At 35.7% G+C, this 19,076-nt stretch overlaps 1 protein-coding gene across 17 annotated transcripts in view; it reads right to left on the bottom strand.

Moving 5' to 3' along the window:
- Positions 1–19,076, bottom strand: part of MBD5 (methyl-CpG binding domain protein 5) — a 498,386-nt gene that overhangs the window by 319,644 nt on the left and 159,666 nt on the right. For all 17 annotated transcript variants that reach the window (XR_010149749.1, XR_010149748.1, XR_010149747.1 and 14 more), the window contains one exon: positions 17,009–17,102. The gene's annotated coding sequence lies outside the window, so the exon portion shown is untranslated. The remainder of the gene's footprint in view (positions 1–17,008; positions 17,103–19,076) is intronic.

Genomic DNA, 19,076 nt, shown 5'->3' with positions numbered 1-19,076 from the left:
GAGCCCATAAAAGCCTCAGATCCAGCCACACTGAGAGAGAAACCACCCAACTTCAGGTGGGGGACCACTCTTGCATCCCCTCTCCACTGAGAGCTGTTTCGTCGCTTAATAAAATTTTTCTCCACCCTTCTCACCCTTTGATTGTCAGCATAACCTCATTCTTCTTGGATGCAGGACAAGAACTTCGGACCGACTGAACGCGGGTACACAGAAGGCTGTAACACTGTGGCCCTCTGCCAGCAGAGGGCAGCCATCCCATATGACAAGAAGCAGCAGCAAGGCCAAGGCAGCCCTGGAGGTGCAGGCTAGAGCAGGGCAACAGGGCTGACAGAGTTGTTAAGGCGCCTCTGTCTGTCGGGCTGCAGACAATGGGACTAAAAGAGGTCATTAGCATGCTGTAACATCCCCCTCTGGGGCTTCAGGGTCGTGGGTACCCCTGCTTGGGTGTCCCTGTGTTTCCCTCGTCCGGAGACCAGAGCCCACTGTGGGAGTCACTTGCAACACACCTGGTCCAGGAACAAGCCCCATGTGGAGCCCACTCTTGTGCCAGTGCTTGGAATGGCCAGCCAGACCCTGCATTCACTGGCACACACATCTCCTCCTGCCAGGGACTGAGCACGCAGTTGCAGGAGCCGTGGGATCCATGCTGGGGTGCAAGCCAGGCATGGCCTGGTGTGTCAAGTAAACAGGGCATCTCCTGTGGCAAGCCCAGGCCTGAGCAAGGCCTGGGGAGGGGCATCATTGGCCAGAGGTCTCCGGTTGGCAAAGTAATCAAGAAAAATCCTGCATCTCTAGAATAATCCCTGGCAGATGGTTGGTACACAACTTTGCTTTATTTTTAAATGAATGAATTAACAAATAAATAAATGGATCATGTTTCCAATGATGAATTTTAAAAAAAGTTTTAAAGCAGCTTTTAAAAAAATTGCCTTAATAGGTTAAAATAAAGTATACAAAGGCCAACTATTTAGATCAGAAGAACTTCTTTAGAAGTTCTTACATTTAAAGTGTTCCTTAATGATGTGCAAAGTATTTTTAAAAGTCATCAGTATACGTATAATGTCTTTTTTTTTCTGTGTTGAAACCAGATTACATTTCTTTTTTTTTTTTTTTTTGAGATAGAGTCTCGCTCTGTCACCCAGGCTGGAGCGCAGTGGCGTGATATCGGCTCACTGCAAGCTCTGCCTCCTGGGCTCACGCCATTCTCCCGCCTCAGCCTCCCGAGTAGCTGGGACCACAGGCGCCCGCCACCATGCCCAGCTAATTTTTTTTGTAGTTTTAGCAGAGATGGAGTTTCACTGTGTTAGCCAGGGTGGTCTCAATCTCCTGACCTCATGATCTGCCTGCCTCGGGCTCCCAAAGTGCTGGGATTACAGGCATGAGCCACCGCGCCCAGCCCCAGATCACATTTCTGTTCAAAAACAACTTAAGTCTGAATTAGACTTGCTTTTAAGTGCTACATTTTTATAAAAACTGGATTGTATATCTACAAACTCTTTGAGAAAGTATCTCTATTAGATTGCAAAAACCCTGCCTCGGTGTTGCGTAGTTTCTAGTGTGGGCAGACAATAAATATGTAGATTACATATGCATTAGAAAATTTAAATCTTAGGGGGGAAAAAGAAAGCAAGGTAAGGGGGGGACTGCAATTTAAAATAGAATGGTCAGAGTAATTCTTACTGAGGAAGTAAGATTTGAGCAAAAGTTTAAAGAAGGTGAGGAAACTATCAATATAGTCAAAATAATACACTTCAGATTGAGGAGGTAATTTTAAAAGAGGATATGCAAACGATTAAGGAATTTTTCTATCATAAGATAAATGTACAGCTTCCTAAGATGATTATTTTGGAAGACTTAACATTCATTTGGATGGCATGATGTAGTAGTTTAAAAATCAAATCACTTTATTTCTTAGTCATACTTTGTATACCGCATATGATAGTTTCTTTTTGTAGAGAGACACTCATAGGATATATATTATAGAGAGCTGGGATAATAAAGAAATCCATGACATTTATATTGAAAACAAATCTTTTCCTTTTTTTTTTTGAGACAGGGTCTTACTCTGTCACCCAGGCTGGAGTACAGTGGCGCAATCTTGGCTCACTGCAGCCTCAACTTCCTGGGCTTAAGTGATCCTCCCACCTCAGCCACTAGGGTAACTGGGACCACAGGTATAAGCCACAATGCCAAGCTATTTTTTGTAGAGATGAGGTTTCACCATCATGCCCAGGCTGGTCTCAGACTCTGGCCTCAAGTGATCCATCCACCTCGGCCTCCCAAAGTGGTTAGATTATAGACATGAGCCACCGTGCCTGGCCATCTTTTCCCTTTCAACATATTAGTTTATTCATTTTATTTGTTTATTTATTAAAGGCCACAATTTAAAGAATGACTTAGTATTGAAGTGCTGAAATGTATGAATATGAAAATTACTGTTAAAAGTCTGCCATATTATTTGCCTTTGTGATGGTTAGTTTTCTGCCCCAATTGGATAGGCTAGAGTACCCGGTTATTCAGTTAAACAATACTGGGGTTAATACCTACAATCAGTTGACTTTAGGTAAAGGAGATTATCTTCCACAATCTGAATGAGCCTCATCTAATCAGTTGAAAGGCCTTAAGAGCAAAGCTGAGATATACTTGAAGAAGAAATTTTGCTTCAAGACTGCAGGATCAGCTCCTGCCCAAGAGTTTTCAGCCTGTGGCCTTCCTTACAAATTTAATACTTGCCAGTCCCTTAGTTGCTTAAGCCAATATCTTGAAATAAATTTCTATAAATGTACATATACATGCATAAATACATATATGATATATTCATATATATATAATATACACAGATATATACATATACACATACATACATATACACATACATACATATATATATTCCCCCCTACTGATTCTGCTTCTCTGGAGAACCCTGAACAATACAATCCTCCTCTTAGACCAGATTAGAAGCTACTCTAGGAAAGTCATCATGTCCTCTTATGATCCCTGTGTTTAATATAGCTCATAGCACGATGCTTTCTTGATGGAATAATTTATAGAAGAATATTTTAATTTCATAGGTAGATGGAATGTACTTTTAACCATTAAGAAGCAGAAGTTATCATATGAACATTTATAAGCTTTTTTCCTTGCCATTTCATTATAAATATTTATAACTTTCATAGAATGAAATCAAAAGATAAGAAAAATGACAATAAAAAATAAAACAAAGTGCTTATATCTAATATATATGATGAACTTACTATGAAAACATGTAAAAATCACTGTAACTCATCTATAGGAGAAAACCTAGACTTATTTATTGTTCTTTATATATTATGATATCATAATATATAAAACCTCACCAAATGCTTTATGTACATTATTTCCTTTACTCCTTGTAACAACCTGAAACAGGTAATTTTTGTATTCCCATTTACAGAGGAAGCCAATGCACAGAGACATTGAGAAACAAAGGTAGAAATTTGGTGGTAGAGTTGTCTTGGGACCATTAGAACTCAGGTAGTTGTGGTGATAAACATGTTGGATCTACAGACACATATGAAGGCAATAAAAAAGATGCAATCTTGATAGACATTAAATTCAAATCAAAACAATTATATTTCCATTTTATGTTTTAGTGAAAAAAAGAGGAAAATGTTAATAGCTATCAAGACTCTGGAGAAAAAATCTGTATTGATTATGGCATTCATAAGTTAGTGTAGCCAGTCATTAAGAATTTCACTTTGGGAGGCTGAGGCGGGGAGATCACCTGAGGTCAGGAGTTTGAGACCAGCCTGGCTAACATGGTGAAACCTCATTTCTACTAAAAACACAACAATTAGCTGGGCATGGTGGTGGGTCCCTGTAATTTCAGTTTACTCTGGAGGCTGAGGCAGGAGAATCGCTTGAACCCAGGAGGTGGAGGTTGCAGTTAGGAGAGATCATACCATTGTACTCCAGCCTGGGTAAAAAGAGCAAAACTTTGTCTCAAAAAAAAACAAAAAACAAAAAACAAAAACTCAGATGCTATGACACAGTAATTCTACTCCAAAGAATAGTGCCTAAGGAAATAAATAAAAGAAAGAAAACACTAAATCACATATAACAGCAAAATGTTATAAGTAACCTAAATGTCCAAGCACAGAAGAATGAAGCATCATACTTTATTAATAGAATACGTAACCATTAAAATAATGAATATGGAGAAGGGTTTCCCAAGTTAAGTTCCATGGAATATAGAACTAACATGCTCTTTGCAAAGTGTATGCTATATGATCTTGGAGACCATTACACACATTAGCACACTGAAGGCTTTCTTGTAGGAAGGAAACTTCCTTTGCTGTTCTTTAATGTGGTACTTTCCAAACTTACCTGGAAACAGAACCTTTTTTTGTCCTAATTAATTACTGCTGCATAACAAACAATCATTAGTTTGTTTAAAAATTTAGGCAGAGTTCAGCAGGGATAGTTTGTCTCTGCTCCACTTGGTACCAGCTGGGGCACCTTTAAGGCTGGGAACTGAAATCGTCTGAAAACTTGCTCCATCACATGCTTGGTGTGGTTGCAGCCTCTCACGTGGCTCAGTCTTCCTCACAATATGGGGACTGGGATTTCAAGGGTGAGTATTCTGAGAGAGATCCTAGCAGAACGGGATTGCCTTTTATGCCTAAGCCTTTGAAGCTACCTAGAGTCACTTCCACCATATTCTATTGGTCAAAGAAGCCAAATTTCAGGAGGAGGGGAAATGGAATCTACCTCTTGATGGGAGAGTATAAAGAATATAAAGAGCATGTGGGATCTGGAATATTTCTGTAGCTGGTTTTGGCAAATATAAGTTGCCATACTTTTGTTCAAGTAAGATATATTAATTTTCCAATTTTGGCACATGTGGATGGAGGTACACCAAATGCTGTACAATCTATATTACATACAGATTTGTTTATACACACACACACACCAGTGCAAATGGCACCCCCACTCCCTTTGCTTATAAAAGAGCCTACTTTGTCTGACACAATAAAATAATCCCAAACATGAATGAATTAGGCAATTTTCATTCAAATTCATAGAAAATAACAAGAGGAATCATGGCTAGCTCTGGCTCACAGATTTCCCATTTGGTAACCTAGGTTACCAGATGATCTACATTCTTGCATTTCATAAAAGACACCAAGTTTTAAAGATACTAAGTCATACTGTTATTGCTGATGACAAAAATTTTAATTTTACATAGAAGAAATAGACACAAATGGAGATGTACCTATTTTGGTAAACACAATTCTGAGTAACAAAGCTTACCTAAGAGATTGATTCTTTTAATACCAATGTCTTCTGGAATTTTCTTTCTTATGAAAGGGACTCTTTCAGAATGCTTCCCTCATATAGTTATAGGCATTACATAAAGGAAACCATTTTTTTTTTAGTAGTGGCACAAAAATATTTTAAAATAGCTACTTCTAATTACCTACACTAGTCATAACAGATTACGGCAATATAAATGAAACCATAGTGGAAAGATCTAACATCCATGGAAATTTAAAACAATGAGAAATGGAACTATTACCAAAAATTACCTCCTATACATTCTTTCTCAAGAACTTCCTGGAGGACTTGCTCCAAAAAATTAGACAGCAAATTAAGGAAAAAAACAAAAGATTAAGAAACATGAGTTTCAACATAGGAGAAAGGAAATCGTCATGTAAGAGGATGAGTGATACCAATGATACCTGTGCAAAGATAACAGCCAGGCCAGACTGCAACAAGTTGTTACTCAGCTTGAGGGCTGTCATCATCAAGATCTCCCACCTGCTATTTTAATGACTTCCCATCCATTCCTTATGTTATTTCCTTGTTGTTGCCTTGTTACTTTGGTTAGTTTAATTTGCTTTTATTTTTAAAATTACAAATTTCTTTCTAAGCCATGTGTTAGTTGCATTTTACATTTTATGTTGTGGTTTCATCACAATTCAGTTCAAGATATTTTCTAATTTCTCTGGTGAATTTTTTCTTGATGCATAAGTTTAGAAGTGTGCTGTTTAATTTCCAAATATCGAGAGGTTTTCCTGCTTTTTTGGTATTGGATTATGACTTAATTCTGTTTTGTTCAGAGAACATACTCTGGATGACTTCAATCTTTAAAAATTTATTGATTTTCATGGGCCAGCATATGTTCTATCATGATTAATGTTCTATACACAGTGAAAAAAATGTGTATTCTGTTGTTATTAGGCATATGTTCTACAAATGTCAATTCGGTCAGGTTAGTTTTTAGTGTTGTTGAAGGTTTCTATTTTCTTATTGGTTTCTGTTTACTTGTTATAACTATTTATGGGAGAGGAAGGTTGAAATATCTAACTATAATTGTGGAATTATCTATTTCTTCTTTCAACTCTTACCAGTTTTTGCTTCATATATTTTTAAGATCTATTGTTAAGTGGATATACATTTAGGAGAATAAATCCTCTTGAACTATCTTATTATAAAATTTCCTCTTTATCTCTGTTAAAACACTTGTCCAGACATATACTTTTTCTCATATTATTTTAGCCACCTTGACTTTCTGATTATTAGTGTTTGCATGGTATATTTAACACATCCTTTAACTTTTAACCTACCTGTGTTTTTATATTTAAAATGCACTCCTTCTATTTAGTATAGCAGGAGTCTACCCCCTATATCTAACCCCCTACAAAAAGCCAATTGCTTATTTTGCAAATAAAGTTTTATTGGAACATAGACATACCTACTTGTTTACATTTTGATCTCTGATAAGAGAGTTGAGTAGTTGTGACAGAAACAGTATGAACCTTAATCTTAAAATAGTTACAATGTGTCCTTTTAATAAAAAGTTTGCCAACCCCTGGAGTTGTTTATTGGGTTTTTATCAGTCTGATGAAAACAAAAAAGCCTTTTAATCTGAGTGTTTCAACAATTTATACTTAATATAGTGATGATATAGTTGGTTCTAAGTTTAGCACCTTGCTATTTGTTTTCTACTTATTCCATCTGTTCTTTCATTTTTAACGTTGTCTTCTTTTGAAATGATTGATTTTTTTTTTTTTTTGAGACAGGGTCTCACACTGTTGCCCAGGCTACAGTGCAGTGGCACAATCATGGCTCACTGCAGCCTCAACCTCCTGGGCTCAAGTTATCTTCTCATTTCAGCCTCAGCCTCTGAGACTACAGGTTTACACCACTATGCCTGGCTAATTTTTTAATGTTTTGTAGATACAGGGTCTCATTATGTTGCCCAGGCTGGTCTCAAACTCCTGGACTCAAGTGATCCTCCTCCCTTGGCCTCCCAAAGTGTTTACTTACAGGCATTGGCCATCATGCCTAGCCAATTCTCTAGTATTCTACTTTATCTCCTCTATTGATTTATCAGCTATATTTCTTTGTTTTAAATCTTTGGTGATTGCTCTAGGGTTTAAATATGCATCTTTAACTTATCACAGCCCAATTTTAAATAATAGCCTATAATTTCCTAATAATATAATGAGCTTAAGACACAATATCTGAAATGTCTGGGACCAGAATTCATTCAAATTTTGAATTTTTTCAAATTTTGGAATACTTGTGTTAAACAGATTGAGAATCCCTAATCCAAAAATCCAAAATCTGAAATGCTCCAATGATCATTTCCTTTGAGCATCGGGTAGGCACTCAATAAGTTTTGAATTTTGGAGCATTCTGGATTCTGGGATTAGGAATATTCCACCTGTACTACAATTTCTCCCTCCCATTCTTTGCACTGTTGCCATATATTTTACTTCTACATATGTGATAACAAAATATTCATTTTTATTTTTCAGTGTTTTTTACTTAAGCAGTCAGTTATCTTTTTAAATATATAAACAACAGTCTTTTATGTTTACCAATATATTTACAATTTCTGGGGCTCTTCATTCTTCTGAAGAGATCGAGTTTCCATCTAGCATCATTTTTCTTCTGCCTTAAGACTTTATTTAACATTTCTTGTAACAGGTCTGCTAGCAATGAATTCTCTCAGTGGATTTTTTTTTTCTGAAAATGTCATCATTTTAGATGTTTTTTCCTGGTTATAGAATTTAAGGTTTATAAGTCTTCATCTTTTGATACCGATCTCATTCCATTATCTTCTGGTTTGCATTTTTTCTGATGTGAAGTCAGTTCATTTTTGTTTTGCATTTTGTTTGTGATGTGCCTTTTTCTTCATTTACTTTTATGACTTTTCTCTTTATCACTGGTTTCAGAAATGATATGTTTTGGTATGGTTTTCTTTTCTATTTGAAGTTAAATGAACTTGGATTTTTATGTTTCTATTTTTCATCCAATGTGGAACAATTTTGGCCATATTTTTTCAAATATTTTTTCTGCCCTCACCCCTTCTGCAACTCCAATTCCATATTTGTTATACCTCATAGTATCAGGACACTTAGGTGCTGGGTTTTTTTTTTTGGGGGGGGGGGTATGGAGGAAGGGGGAGGGTTCAGTTTTCTTACTCTCTAATTCAGTTTTTACTTTACTTTACTTACTCGTTTTTAGACTTGGGGACTGGCTAGTATGTCCAGGCTGGAATGCAGTGGCTATCCACACATGTGATCATAGCATACTACAGCCCCAAACTCCTGTACTCAAGCTATTCTTCCACTTCAGCCTCCTGAGTAGGTAGGACTATAGGCACGTGCCACTGTACTCAGCAGCGGTTCAGTTTTTCATACTTTCTTCAAGTCTATTGATCTTTTTAATTGGCAATGTTTATTGCATTGAGAAACCCATCCAGTGGATATTCCATTCAGATGTGGGAATTCCTAGAGCTAAAAAATATATTTTCTAAGACTCTCTTCATTTTTTTAATGTTTTACTTTATATCCTTGTATATGTGTACAATTAGATGTTTTAAAGTCTTTGCTGTTTACATTATTGCTGTCATTTCTTGCTCTGTTTCTACTGATTGTCTATTCTAGTGGTTTGGGGTTAATTTTCCTACTTTTTCATGTCTTATAATTCTTGGCTAGATGCTGATCACTATCAAGGTTTTGTAAAATGTTTAGATTTAGTTGTCTTCCCATCTGGCTCTTCGTGTCTATTCTCAAGTTGGTTAAAAACTATAAGGAAAAACTTTCTCCAAATCACAACGGCAAAATGTCCTGTTATTAAAAAATCTCTAAAAGTCTCTATTTTAATTTGAGGCTCTTTTCTTCATGACTGTTTTAATTTCTCTTTACTTTTTTAAGGGCAATTTGATTTGGGTAATATTCAAAGCATTGTAAAGTGTTTCCTCCATGATGCTGCATCTACCCTCTTGTTGACAAATTACATGAAAGGATTGTGACTGCTTCTTCTTTATTTCCTTTTACTCATTGTATTAGTCTGTTTTCATGCTGCTGATAAAGACATACCCAAGACTGGGAAGAAAAAGTGGTTTAATGGACTTACAGTGCTACATGGCTGGGGAGGCCTCGCAATCAGCCAGAGGGCAAAGGGAGAGCTTGAGCTGGGAAACTCCTGTTTTTAAAAACCACCAGATCTCATGAGACTTATTCACTATCACGAGAACAGCACATGAAAGACCCGCCCCCATGATTCAATTACCTCTCATTGGGTCCCTCACACAACACGTTGGAATTCAAGATGAGATCTGAGTGGTGACACAGCCAAACCGTATTACTCATTCTTTCTTTATTTATTTTTTTACTTTCATTCTAGTACTATACTGCAACTGAACCTGTGATTCAACTGCCAGCTCCAGTCATCCTTTTCTCAGCCCTAACATTCTGTGTGTTATAGAGGTAAAGAAATAATTGCAGTTTGAGAAGTACTTTATAACAGAGATATGCAAATCATGCTAAATATCCACATTTAAAAACTATCCTACGCAAACCCATCAATTCAATAATTACAAGACATTTTAAAAGGTAGGAAAATGTGACCTAAAACCAAGAGAAAAGATAGTCATTAGAAACAGATCAAGATCTCCTAGGCTCAAGCAATCCTCTTGAATAGCTGGAACTACAGGCACGTACCACCATGCCTGGCTGATATTTTACTTTTACATTTTTTAGTAGAGAGGAGGCCTCGTTATGTTGCCCAGGCTGGTCTTGAACTCCTTAGCTCAAGTGATCCTCTCACCTCAGTCTCCCAAAGTGTTGGGATTATAGACATGAGCCACCACACCTGAGCATCAATCTTTTAAAAAACCAGAAATCAGTAGTGTATGACTCAGAATAGTTTATTCCATGACTATGTATCTATTTAATTAACCCCCACTTTTGGATATTTAAACTGTTTTCCAATATCATGATTAAATAGTTCTTGATAATACATTTTGGAGAAATTTCTAGAAATGTAATCTCTGGGTCAAAGGGTACACACATACATATAGCTTTTGTTTGAGTTTCTTTCAGAAAGATAATACCAAGATGTTGGAATAGTACACTGTCTGGTTCCCTCTCCAAAGACCAACTCCTACAGGAAATATAAAGAAAAAAAGCCAAGAAATAAGAAAACCCAAAAACTCCCAGGGAAGAAAGTGGGGTGAAAAAGGACAATTTTGAACTGGTAAGTGTGCTGGCTGGTGGCTTGGGCCTTGGATCTGGGGCAGGAGGCAGTCCTTCAAATATGTGGGAGGATAAAACAGGAAATGAACTATTGGAGTTCTGCTTTTGACTATTCCATGACTTGAGTAAAAAACTTATAGTTCCCATATCTACAGGGACTCAGACTACAGTCCAAATGCCCTCAGAAGTAAACCATACTTATAAAAAGCTGAGGAAAACAGGTGGAGACCAGCTAACCTTAGGTAGCAATTTCTCTGCCCTTTCCTACTAAACCATAAAGCTGGTAAATTACAATAAATAGCTTTGGCTGCTGTTCTCCCTGGTGGGATCAGGGAGAAGCGGAGAGATGGTGAAGCAGAGATCTGAGGTGTCATTTTGTAGATTTGATAAACTGATTTCTCAAGTAGCCTGGGGCTTTTCTACCTACCTTCCATCCTTTGAGCTCACTGAAAATGCCAGGCTGGATACTAGTCTCTTCCCACATGTGATGTCATAGTAGCCAATATCCCCAGAGGGAAATTACCTTACAGGTCAACATATCAAGACATTGAAGAAGCACAACTGTTTTCAAAGAAAAATAAAATATTGGCATACAGATTCTAAGAGAAGCAGAACTATTAGATCTGATGTCCCAAGAACTTAAAATAAGCCTAATAAACATACTAAAAGAGATAAGGGAAGATATTAGCGGCATATAATAAGAACAAGAGAACAAAGAAGCACGCAGAAATATTAGGTACAAAAATATAATACTTGAAGTATATAGACTGGATAAATAATAGAATTTAAATGAGGAGTAAATTAATGAATCCGAAGATCAGTTTGAGGAAATCTTCAAACCTAAGAACAAGGATATAGAAAATATAAAAGAAAGGCTAAGGGATTGACAGTGCTAACATCTGAATAACAGGAGACTCAGAAAGAAAAATAGGCTGGGTCTGGTGGCTCACACCTACAATCCCAGCACTGTGGGAAGCCAAGGCGGGAGGACCACTTGAGGTCAGGAGTTCAAGACCAGCCTGGCTAACACAGCGAAACCCCATCTCTATCAAAAAATACAAAAATTGGCTGGGCGTGGTGGCATGTGTCTGCAGTCCCAGCTACTCAGGAGGCTGAGGTGGGAGAATCGCTTGGGCCCAGGAGGAGGTTGAGCCGAGATTGTGTCACTGCATTCCAGCCCAGGTGACAGAGTCAGAAGGTCTCAAAAAAAAAAAAAAAAAAAAAAAATTAAGAAGGATGTATTTGAAGGAATGATGGAGTTGAACAGGACAAAAAAAATCATGGATTTTATTTTTTTAAATTAGTTTAAAAAATTTTTTTACAATGGTGATTAGGGAATATCATGGATTTTCAAAGTATTGAAGGAAAAATATTAAAACCTAGATTTTTACATATGACAATGCAGTCATTCAACTATGAGGCTATGATGACATATATTTCCAAGCATACAAGACCTCAGAAGACAGTTTTTGATAAAATCCTTAAATAGAAACAAATATGGAAGATAATTAAAAGATGTGTGAAGTAATGCTGATAAAATGTCTTGGCAAAATGTGCTGTTTTTTTAAATAGCCAACAACTAAGAAAAGGAGAACATAGGGGCATAATGGTTTAGGATTTAAAGTAGATAGTAGCAAATGATGGGGTAGGAGAAGATGAAGAGACAAAGGGATGTCAGAATGGACAAGATTCTTTGTAGGAGAGATATATATACATCCAATTTTTTTTTAGTAATAAAAGATTCAAAATAAATTCAGAAAACATTCAAAGTGTGGGAAAAACTTAAATATTGAAAATGGTGAAACACATTGTAATGTATAAACAATTATGATTATAATTACTATTTCATTTATTTTTGTTAGTGTGTCCATGAACTTCCTGCTTATGATCTTTACTCCTTTTTCTTTTTGTAAGGGGAAATACCCTTCATTTTTCTTCTGATAATACATGGTCACTATATGGTTCAAACTCTAAGATAAGGGGAAAATCTCCTGGAGTTAACTACAATCAGATACATACTATATATCAAATTGATATATAGTATATATCAAATGTAGAGGACATCAGACCATATCGCTGCTCATTTCTTCTGCAACACTTACGTTCCTGAACATGATGCTTTACTTATTCTTTTATCAAAATATTCATCTTGACACATGTAACCAGAAGTTTTAAGAGCTATGAGGAAGTCAATTCAGGGCATTATTAACTGAAATTTCTAGTTATACAAAATCAGGATACTGTCGTAGTGCAGGATTAATTTAGGTATGTGGCAGAGGGAGTTTAACTGAAGGAAGACCAGGCAGATCAGAGACCAGTGGTCAGAGTTAGGACAATCAATTCCCAGTCAGTCCAAAAGCGGGGTGCCCATTACATGGCTCAGTTGAATGTGGGCACTGAGATTTCCTGTGAATGTGAATGTGAATGTCAATGTGGGCTCAGTATTTCCTGACTCAAAGGAAACTCAGTCTGGGGTATACCTGAAGGTGAGAAGAATACCAGCTGCCATCAAAAGCCATTGGAAGGGGAGTGGAAGAAGCTGAGAAGGAAACCTGAATTGACCAAAAAGCATTAAAGATGTATATAATTGTCAAAGATATGTCCTCACCAAAATCCCCAGAACCAGATAGTTTTACATTTGAGTTAGCACACATTAAAAGAAACAGTAAATTCCTTTCTTAAAAGGAGCAAACATGCACATCTCATTTTAGAAGGCTAGTGTAATCTTAATTATAAAACCAAACAAGGAAAATAAGAAAATTACACTGCATTTAACTTAAAAATATAGATTCCAAAATCTCCAGTCAGATATTTGCTAACCAAACACAACAGTGTATTAAAGAATAATACATCATGATCAGGTAATACTTCATAATGCAAACTATGAATGCATGGATGGTTTAATATTAGAAATTCTATACATATAATACATAACATTAATATACCACAGGATGAATACCTTATAATTATTTTAACATACACATAATAAAAAGCATTGTTAAGGTTCAATAGCTATTTATAAGACTGCTTAGCAAACTAAAAATAGAAGAACCTTTCTTAATCTGGTAAATGTTATATATTAAAAAACATTTTGTAAGTATTAATTGAGAAACTTTAGGTTCACCTCCTTTATGATGAGACATGAGATGGCCAACATCACTACTACTCGTTAACATAGTTCCAGAGGAACTAACAAAAAAAGATATAGGAAAGAAGAAAGGAGTTTAAATATAAAGATGGGAAGGAAGGAAATAATATCATTAATTTCAAATGATTATAATAATCTATTTCAAAAAAAAGAACAATCTGTTAAGAATAAGAGGGTTTAGCAATATAGTTAGGACAAAGATAAACTTTAAAACATATCAGTAGCACTCATGTACTCCAGCAATAAACATCAAGAAAATATTTTTAATGGGATATTTAAAATCTGAATGTCTACTTAAAGAACATCATGCATAAAATTTAAAAGTTGAAAGAATGGAAGCAGATATTTTATAATATCTAAACTGATAGGAAATTAATATCGAGCACATACAACAAATTCCTTTAAAACAATTGAACCCAAATGAAAAAATATATAAAGAATATGAGAAGCAAGTTCAGAAGAGGGAAATCAAAAGGCCAACAGGTATATGATGAGATACTCAAACTCAATAGTGATTTTTAAAAACTCAAAACAATGATCTATAAAATTACACACATTAGGCTGAAAACATGAGTAAGCTGGAAAACGTTAAGGGCTGGCATGGATGATGAGAAGGTTATTGCTGGACGCTGTAAAGACCAAAGTATTTATGTGGGGAAGCATCTGATAGGGATTGGTTAAATTAATCATAAACATATATTCTGTCACCCAGCAATTCTGCTCCTGGGTATATATTCTAAAGAAATCCTTGCAAAGTTCCACGATAGGACATGATGAACATGTGGTAAAAGGAAATTGAAAGCAATTTGGATGGCAAACACTGAGGAAAATGGGTAGTGAAAATATGGCTGCCATATACTGTGGATTACCATGTAGCAGTAAGCAGCAGTAAAAACATGGCAACATAAATAAAGTTTAAAACTTAAGGTTATATGAAATAAAATAGTAAGGATCACAATGAGATACACAGCACGATATCACTTACACTTATTTAAATTTCATGTATATAAGTCAGGGTGAGGAGAGGTCAGAGGTAAAACAAATTGTACCATAAGATGCTAACTGTTGAAGCTGACATATAGACATGTGGCGGTTCATAATATTCTTTCTTTTCCTTTTCATTTATTTGAAATTTCTCATATAAAGATTTTAAAATGTATGCATGCAAAACAATACTCATTATGAAAATATAAACAAAATAGAACAGTACAATAGATATTATTTTAGAATATCATAATATTACAATGATTTCCTATGGGTCAAGGGCAGGAGAATGAGACTGGAAAATTTATAAATAAATAAAACAAGAAGTGCTTTGCATGAACCAGTAATGACAGTGCCCCATGGACCTAAGAGTTGATTAACTCTGCTTTCTCTTTGTGTAAAAGGTCTTTTAAAAAAAAGATGCCGGGCGAGGTGGCACATGCATGTAATCCCATCACTTTGGGAGGCCGAGGCAGGAAGATGGCTTGAGCCTAGGAGGTCGATGCTGCAGTGACCCATGATTATGCCACTGTATTCCAACCTGGGCAACAGAATAGGACCCTGTCTCAAAACAAACAAACAAACACACGACAACAACAACAAAAGCAGAAAGTGCCCGGCATGGTTAATGCACACCTGCAGTCCTAGCTGCTTGAGAGGCTGAGGTGGGAGGATTGCTGGAGCCCAGGAGCTCAAATCTAGTCTGAGCAACTTAAAGAGACTACATCTCTTAAAGTAAAAGATACATATATATATATATATATATATATATATATATATATATATGTATGTATAATTTTTTTTTTACTAGAAGGATCTGATTTAGACTGTGGAGAAGAAGGAACCATAAAAATAGTTATCTAATCATTATAATTCAGAAAACAATTGAATAGCTCTTCCAAGTAACCAAGTCACCATATATAACTATGTAAATGAATTAGAAATAAGTAATATCACTTATGTTTTCAAGAGAAGTCATTTCTGACAATAACATTCATTATAGAAAACTGGCAAAAATCATTAAACAGTTAACCACAAATTAAGGAGAAAAAATAGACTCTAAATACTTGCACTCTAAAAGAATAAAGAAAAATAGAAAAAAGAAAAAACACTCCTGCACTAGGGGCTGTAAAGTGTTTTACTTGGCTTATGTAGTAGCAAAAGTAAACTTTTTTTCAAAGGAAAAATTTTATGCTGATATTTAAAAATAAGGATTTTTCAAATTTATTTCTGTTCTTTAAAAAAACTACTGAGAATTGATTTTACAGCACCTCATTTCCATTTAGCAAGGATCCTAGAACTGAATAGGAGCATCCCGTTCACAGGTCACATACTCTCCAGGCTTCCATTGTCCCCATTTGGCAAGGAACATTAAAATATTGTTTTTGGAGGTTTATTCCCCTTGTATCTCACTTGAAATTTTAACAAAATGTGCTCAGAAATTTACTTAGTCATGTTAAGTATGTAAGCAGTCATGGGAGGCATGAACAGAACGTGCTACGTGAAAGAATATGCTAGGTAAAGAGAAATTTTGGGGGGCCGTGATAAAATGAAAAGAGGTTTGTATTCAGGGGTTATAATGTTATGAGTATATGAAACTATGACAGAGTGTTTTGGAGTGGATAAAGAACAAGTTCTTGTTAAAGGGGCTGATTAATAAATACATGAAAACAGTGCAATGAATAATAGTTTTTCTGTTTAATTATTTTTTCAAATTAAATTCTGCTGAGTTGTATTCACAGGTTTGATAGAAGTTACTTTTTTTTTTTTTTTTTTTTTTTTTGAGACAGAGTCTCGCTCTGTCACCCAGGCTGGAGTGCAGTGGTGCGATCTCGGCTCACTGCAAGCTCCGCCTCCCGGGTTCACGCCATTCTCCTGCCTCAGCCTCCGGAGTAGCTGGGACTACACGCGCCTGCCACCACGCCCGCCTAATTTTTTTGTATTTTTAGTAGAGACCGGGTTTCACCGTGTTCGCCAGGATGGTCTGGATCTCCTGACCTCGTGATCCGCCCGCCTTGGCCTCCCAAAGTGCTGGGATTACAGGCGTGAGCCACCGCGCCCGGCCAGAAGTTACTTTTTTATTCTTTATTCTTAACTGGTTTGCACTTGTGTATTACAATTTATTATTTTTTAATCAACCGTTTATTACAAATGAAATCTGATACTTTCTGTCAAGATGATATTATGGAATAAAAATTTGTGTCTGAATATGAATGAATGCAGTTGTGAGGTAACTTAGACAGGAGCAGTGATAAAAAGTAAACAAGTTTAACAAGTCGAATTATAATCTGACAACCCTAACCATTTACATGAAATTATATATGGGGCTATAGTTACTACTTACCTTTAGTGCTTAACTTCTAAAGATCTTGTCTGTAAACCATAAAGCCTTCAATGTCTACTTCCCACATGTAGAAACTGACATCTTCAATGTACATCTAAAAGAGAAGCATAAGAAAATATAATGAATTTGAGATTATAGATATTGCTTCATTTAGTTTAAATATTAAAAAATTGAAATTATTCTTCATGACTTTATATAATAAGCCTGGGCAAAGGGATGTATTATAGGACATATTTTATGTAAACAAACAGCAATAACATTAAGATTTACCGTTTAGAAGAATCAGAATATTTTGTGGAACATAAGTTATGAGCCATGTCACAGAGTTGAGTACTTTCTATAATACTAATTTGATCTGGCTACCTAGTTTCTATGCAAAATTTTTATACGATTTAAAATACATAAATTCTGGTGTCCTGCATGAACAGAGCCCCATTCTAAAAAATAGTTTCCCTGCTCAAAATTATTACAAAAATATTCTTAATTACACTTGAGTTGCTTATAAAAGCCAAAATCATAGAAATCAATTAGTTCAGTATTCTGTCCTCATGAAAAATTCAAAATTCTATTCCTCTTATTACTTAAATCTCCCCAGTCAGTACTTTACACCAACCTGCTAAACTTAGCATAAAAAAAAAAAGCCCTTTAAATAAAATTCCCTCTAATAGACAAATGTGATTATCCAGAGAGAGTGTTTTTTGCCTAAAGAACTTGATTGTGAATTCCTTGACAATGCAGTTAGGGAAACAGGATTTGGATTCTACAGTGCCATACTTAATATGTACTTTTTGTTTTTGTTTTGTTTTGAGACAGGGTCTCCCTGTGTTGCTCAGGCTGGTCTTGGGCTCCTGAGCTCAAGAGATCCTCCTATCTCATCCTCCCAAGTAAGTGGTTTTGAGTATTGTAGATTCTCAAGCCAAACATAAATGATTTTTGGATTAGCAATATCATTGCTCCTTTTGGTCATTAGTGCAGATGTCGGTTTTTCAGTTGCAGCTGTACAATCAAACACTTGAAACACTTTTAAAATATATTCACACTCAGCATATTCTTTACATATTATGGTTTAATTAGTATGAGGTAGGGCCAGGGCTCAGGTATTTTTAAAAAGCATGAAGGAAGGATATCTTTTTCTCCAGTTGAGAAACAATTTCACTGCAACTATTTAGCTTAGTTTCTACATATTAATAAGACATTAACTTCCAAAAATACTATTTACAGATGTCTATGAAAAACACTGAGTTATTTCTAATACAAATACTAAATGTCAAAATGATTTGAAAGCTTCCATGATACACACAAACATACCTCAATGACCATGTAATATCTTAGATACAAGGATGCAAGCATGATGCAGTTAGTATCTGGCATGAATCTCAAACTGTAATGCACTTAAGGGCCAAAGTAGCACTTTAAAATCTAGAACCCCAGGTGCATGCCCACAGTTCTGGTTCAGAACTAGGCTGAGGCAGATTCTCTATTCTTTACACGCATCTTGATTATAATGTAGATCTACAGTCCGTGTAGAATTGTGATCTAAAGCACACATATGAACACTATTACTAGACTCTCATTATTAGCATTTATGTAAATACTTCTTGAGTTTTCTAAGATTATATTTCTAATCTTTAAAGATAATCCTGAGACCCACCAGCTTAGGAAGGAACTTTGAACATATAGTAAATAGGACTTCAGCAATAAATCAATGTAGACATACTAAAATAATGTTTATGGATTATATCTTTTGTAAGCTTTGCTATCCTCTTAGGTAAACTGTGTAGGTAGACAATCAATAAAATACTGTGGCAAAAAAGAGGGAAATGTTATATTCCATAATGAAAATTTTACTGAAAACCTCACATATAACTAGAAACATGCCCTTGATGGCTCAGAATTAATTTTTTTTTTTGTCCTTAAGTTAGTGGGGGTGGCAGGCTGGGGAGAAGCACTTCTAGCTTCATTTTCTGTTTAAATACAAAGTCAAAAATTTTATGAAGTCTTGAATCGTCTCTCTCTCTCTCTCAACTACTAAAAATGACATGAAATAGGCTATTAATGTTTTAGTTTT

The sequence above is a fragment of the Pan troglodytes genome, chromosome 13 (assembly GCF_028858775.2).
Source record: "Pan troglodytes isolate AG18354 chromosome 13, NHGRI_mPanTro3-v2.0_pri, whole genome shotgun sequence".
NCBI classification, from domain to species: Eukaryota; Metazoa; Chordata; class Mammalia; order Primates; family Hominidae; genus Pan; species Pan troglodytes.
This window is presented reverse-complemented; position numbering and strand designations above follow the sequence as displayed.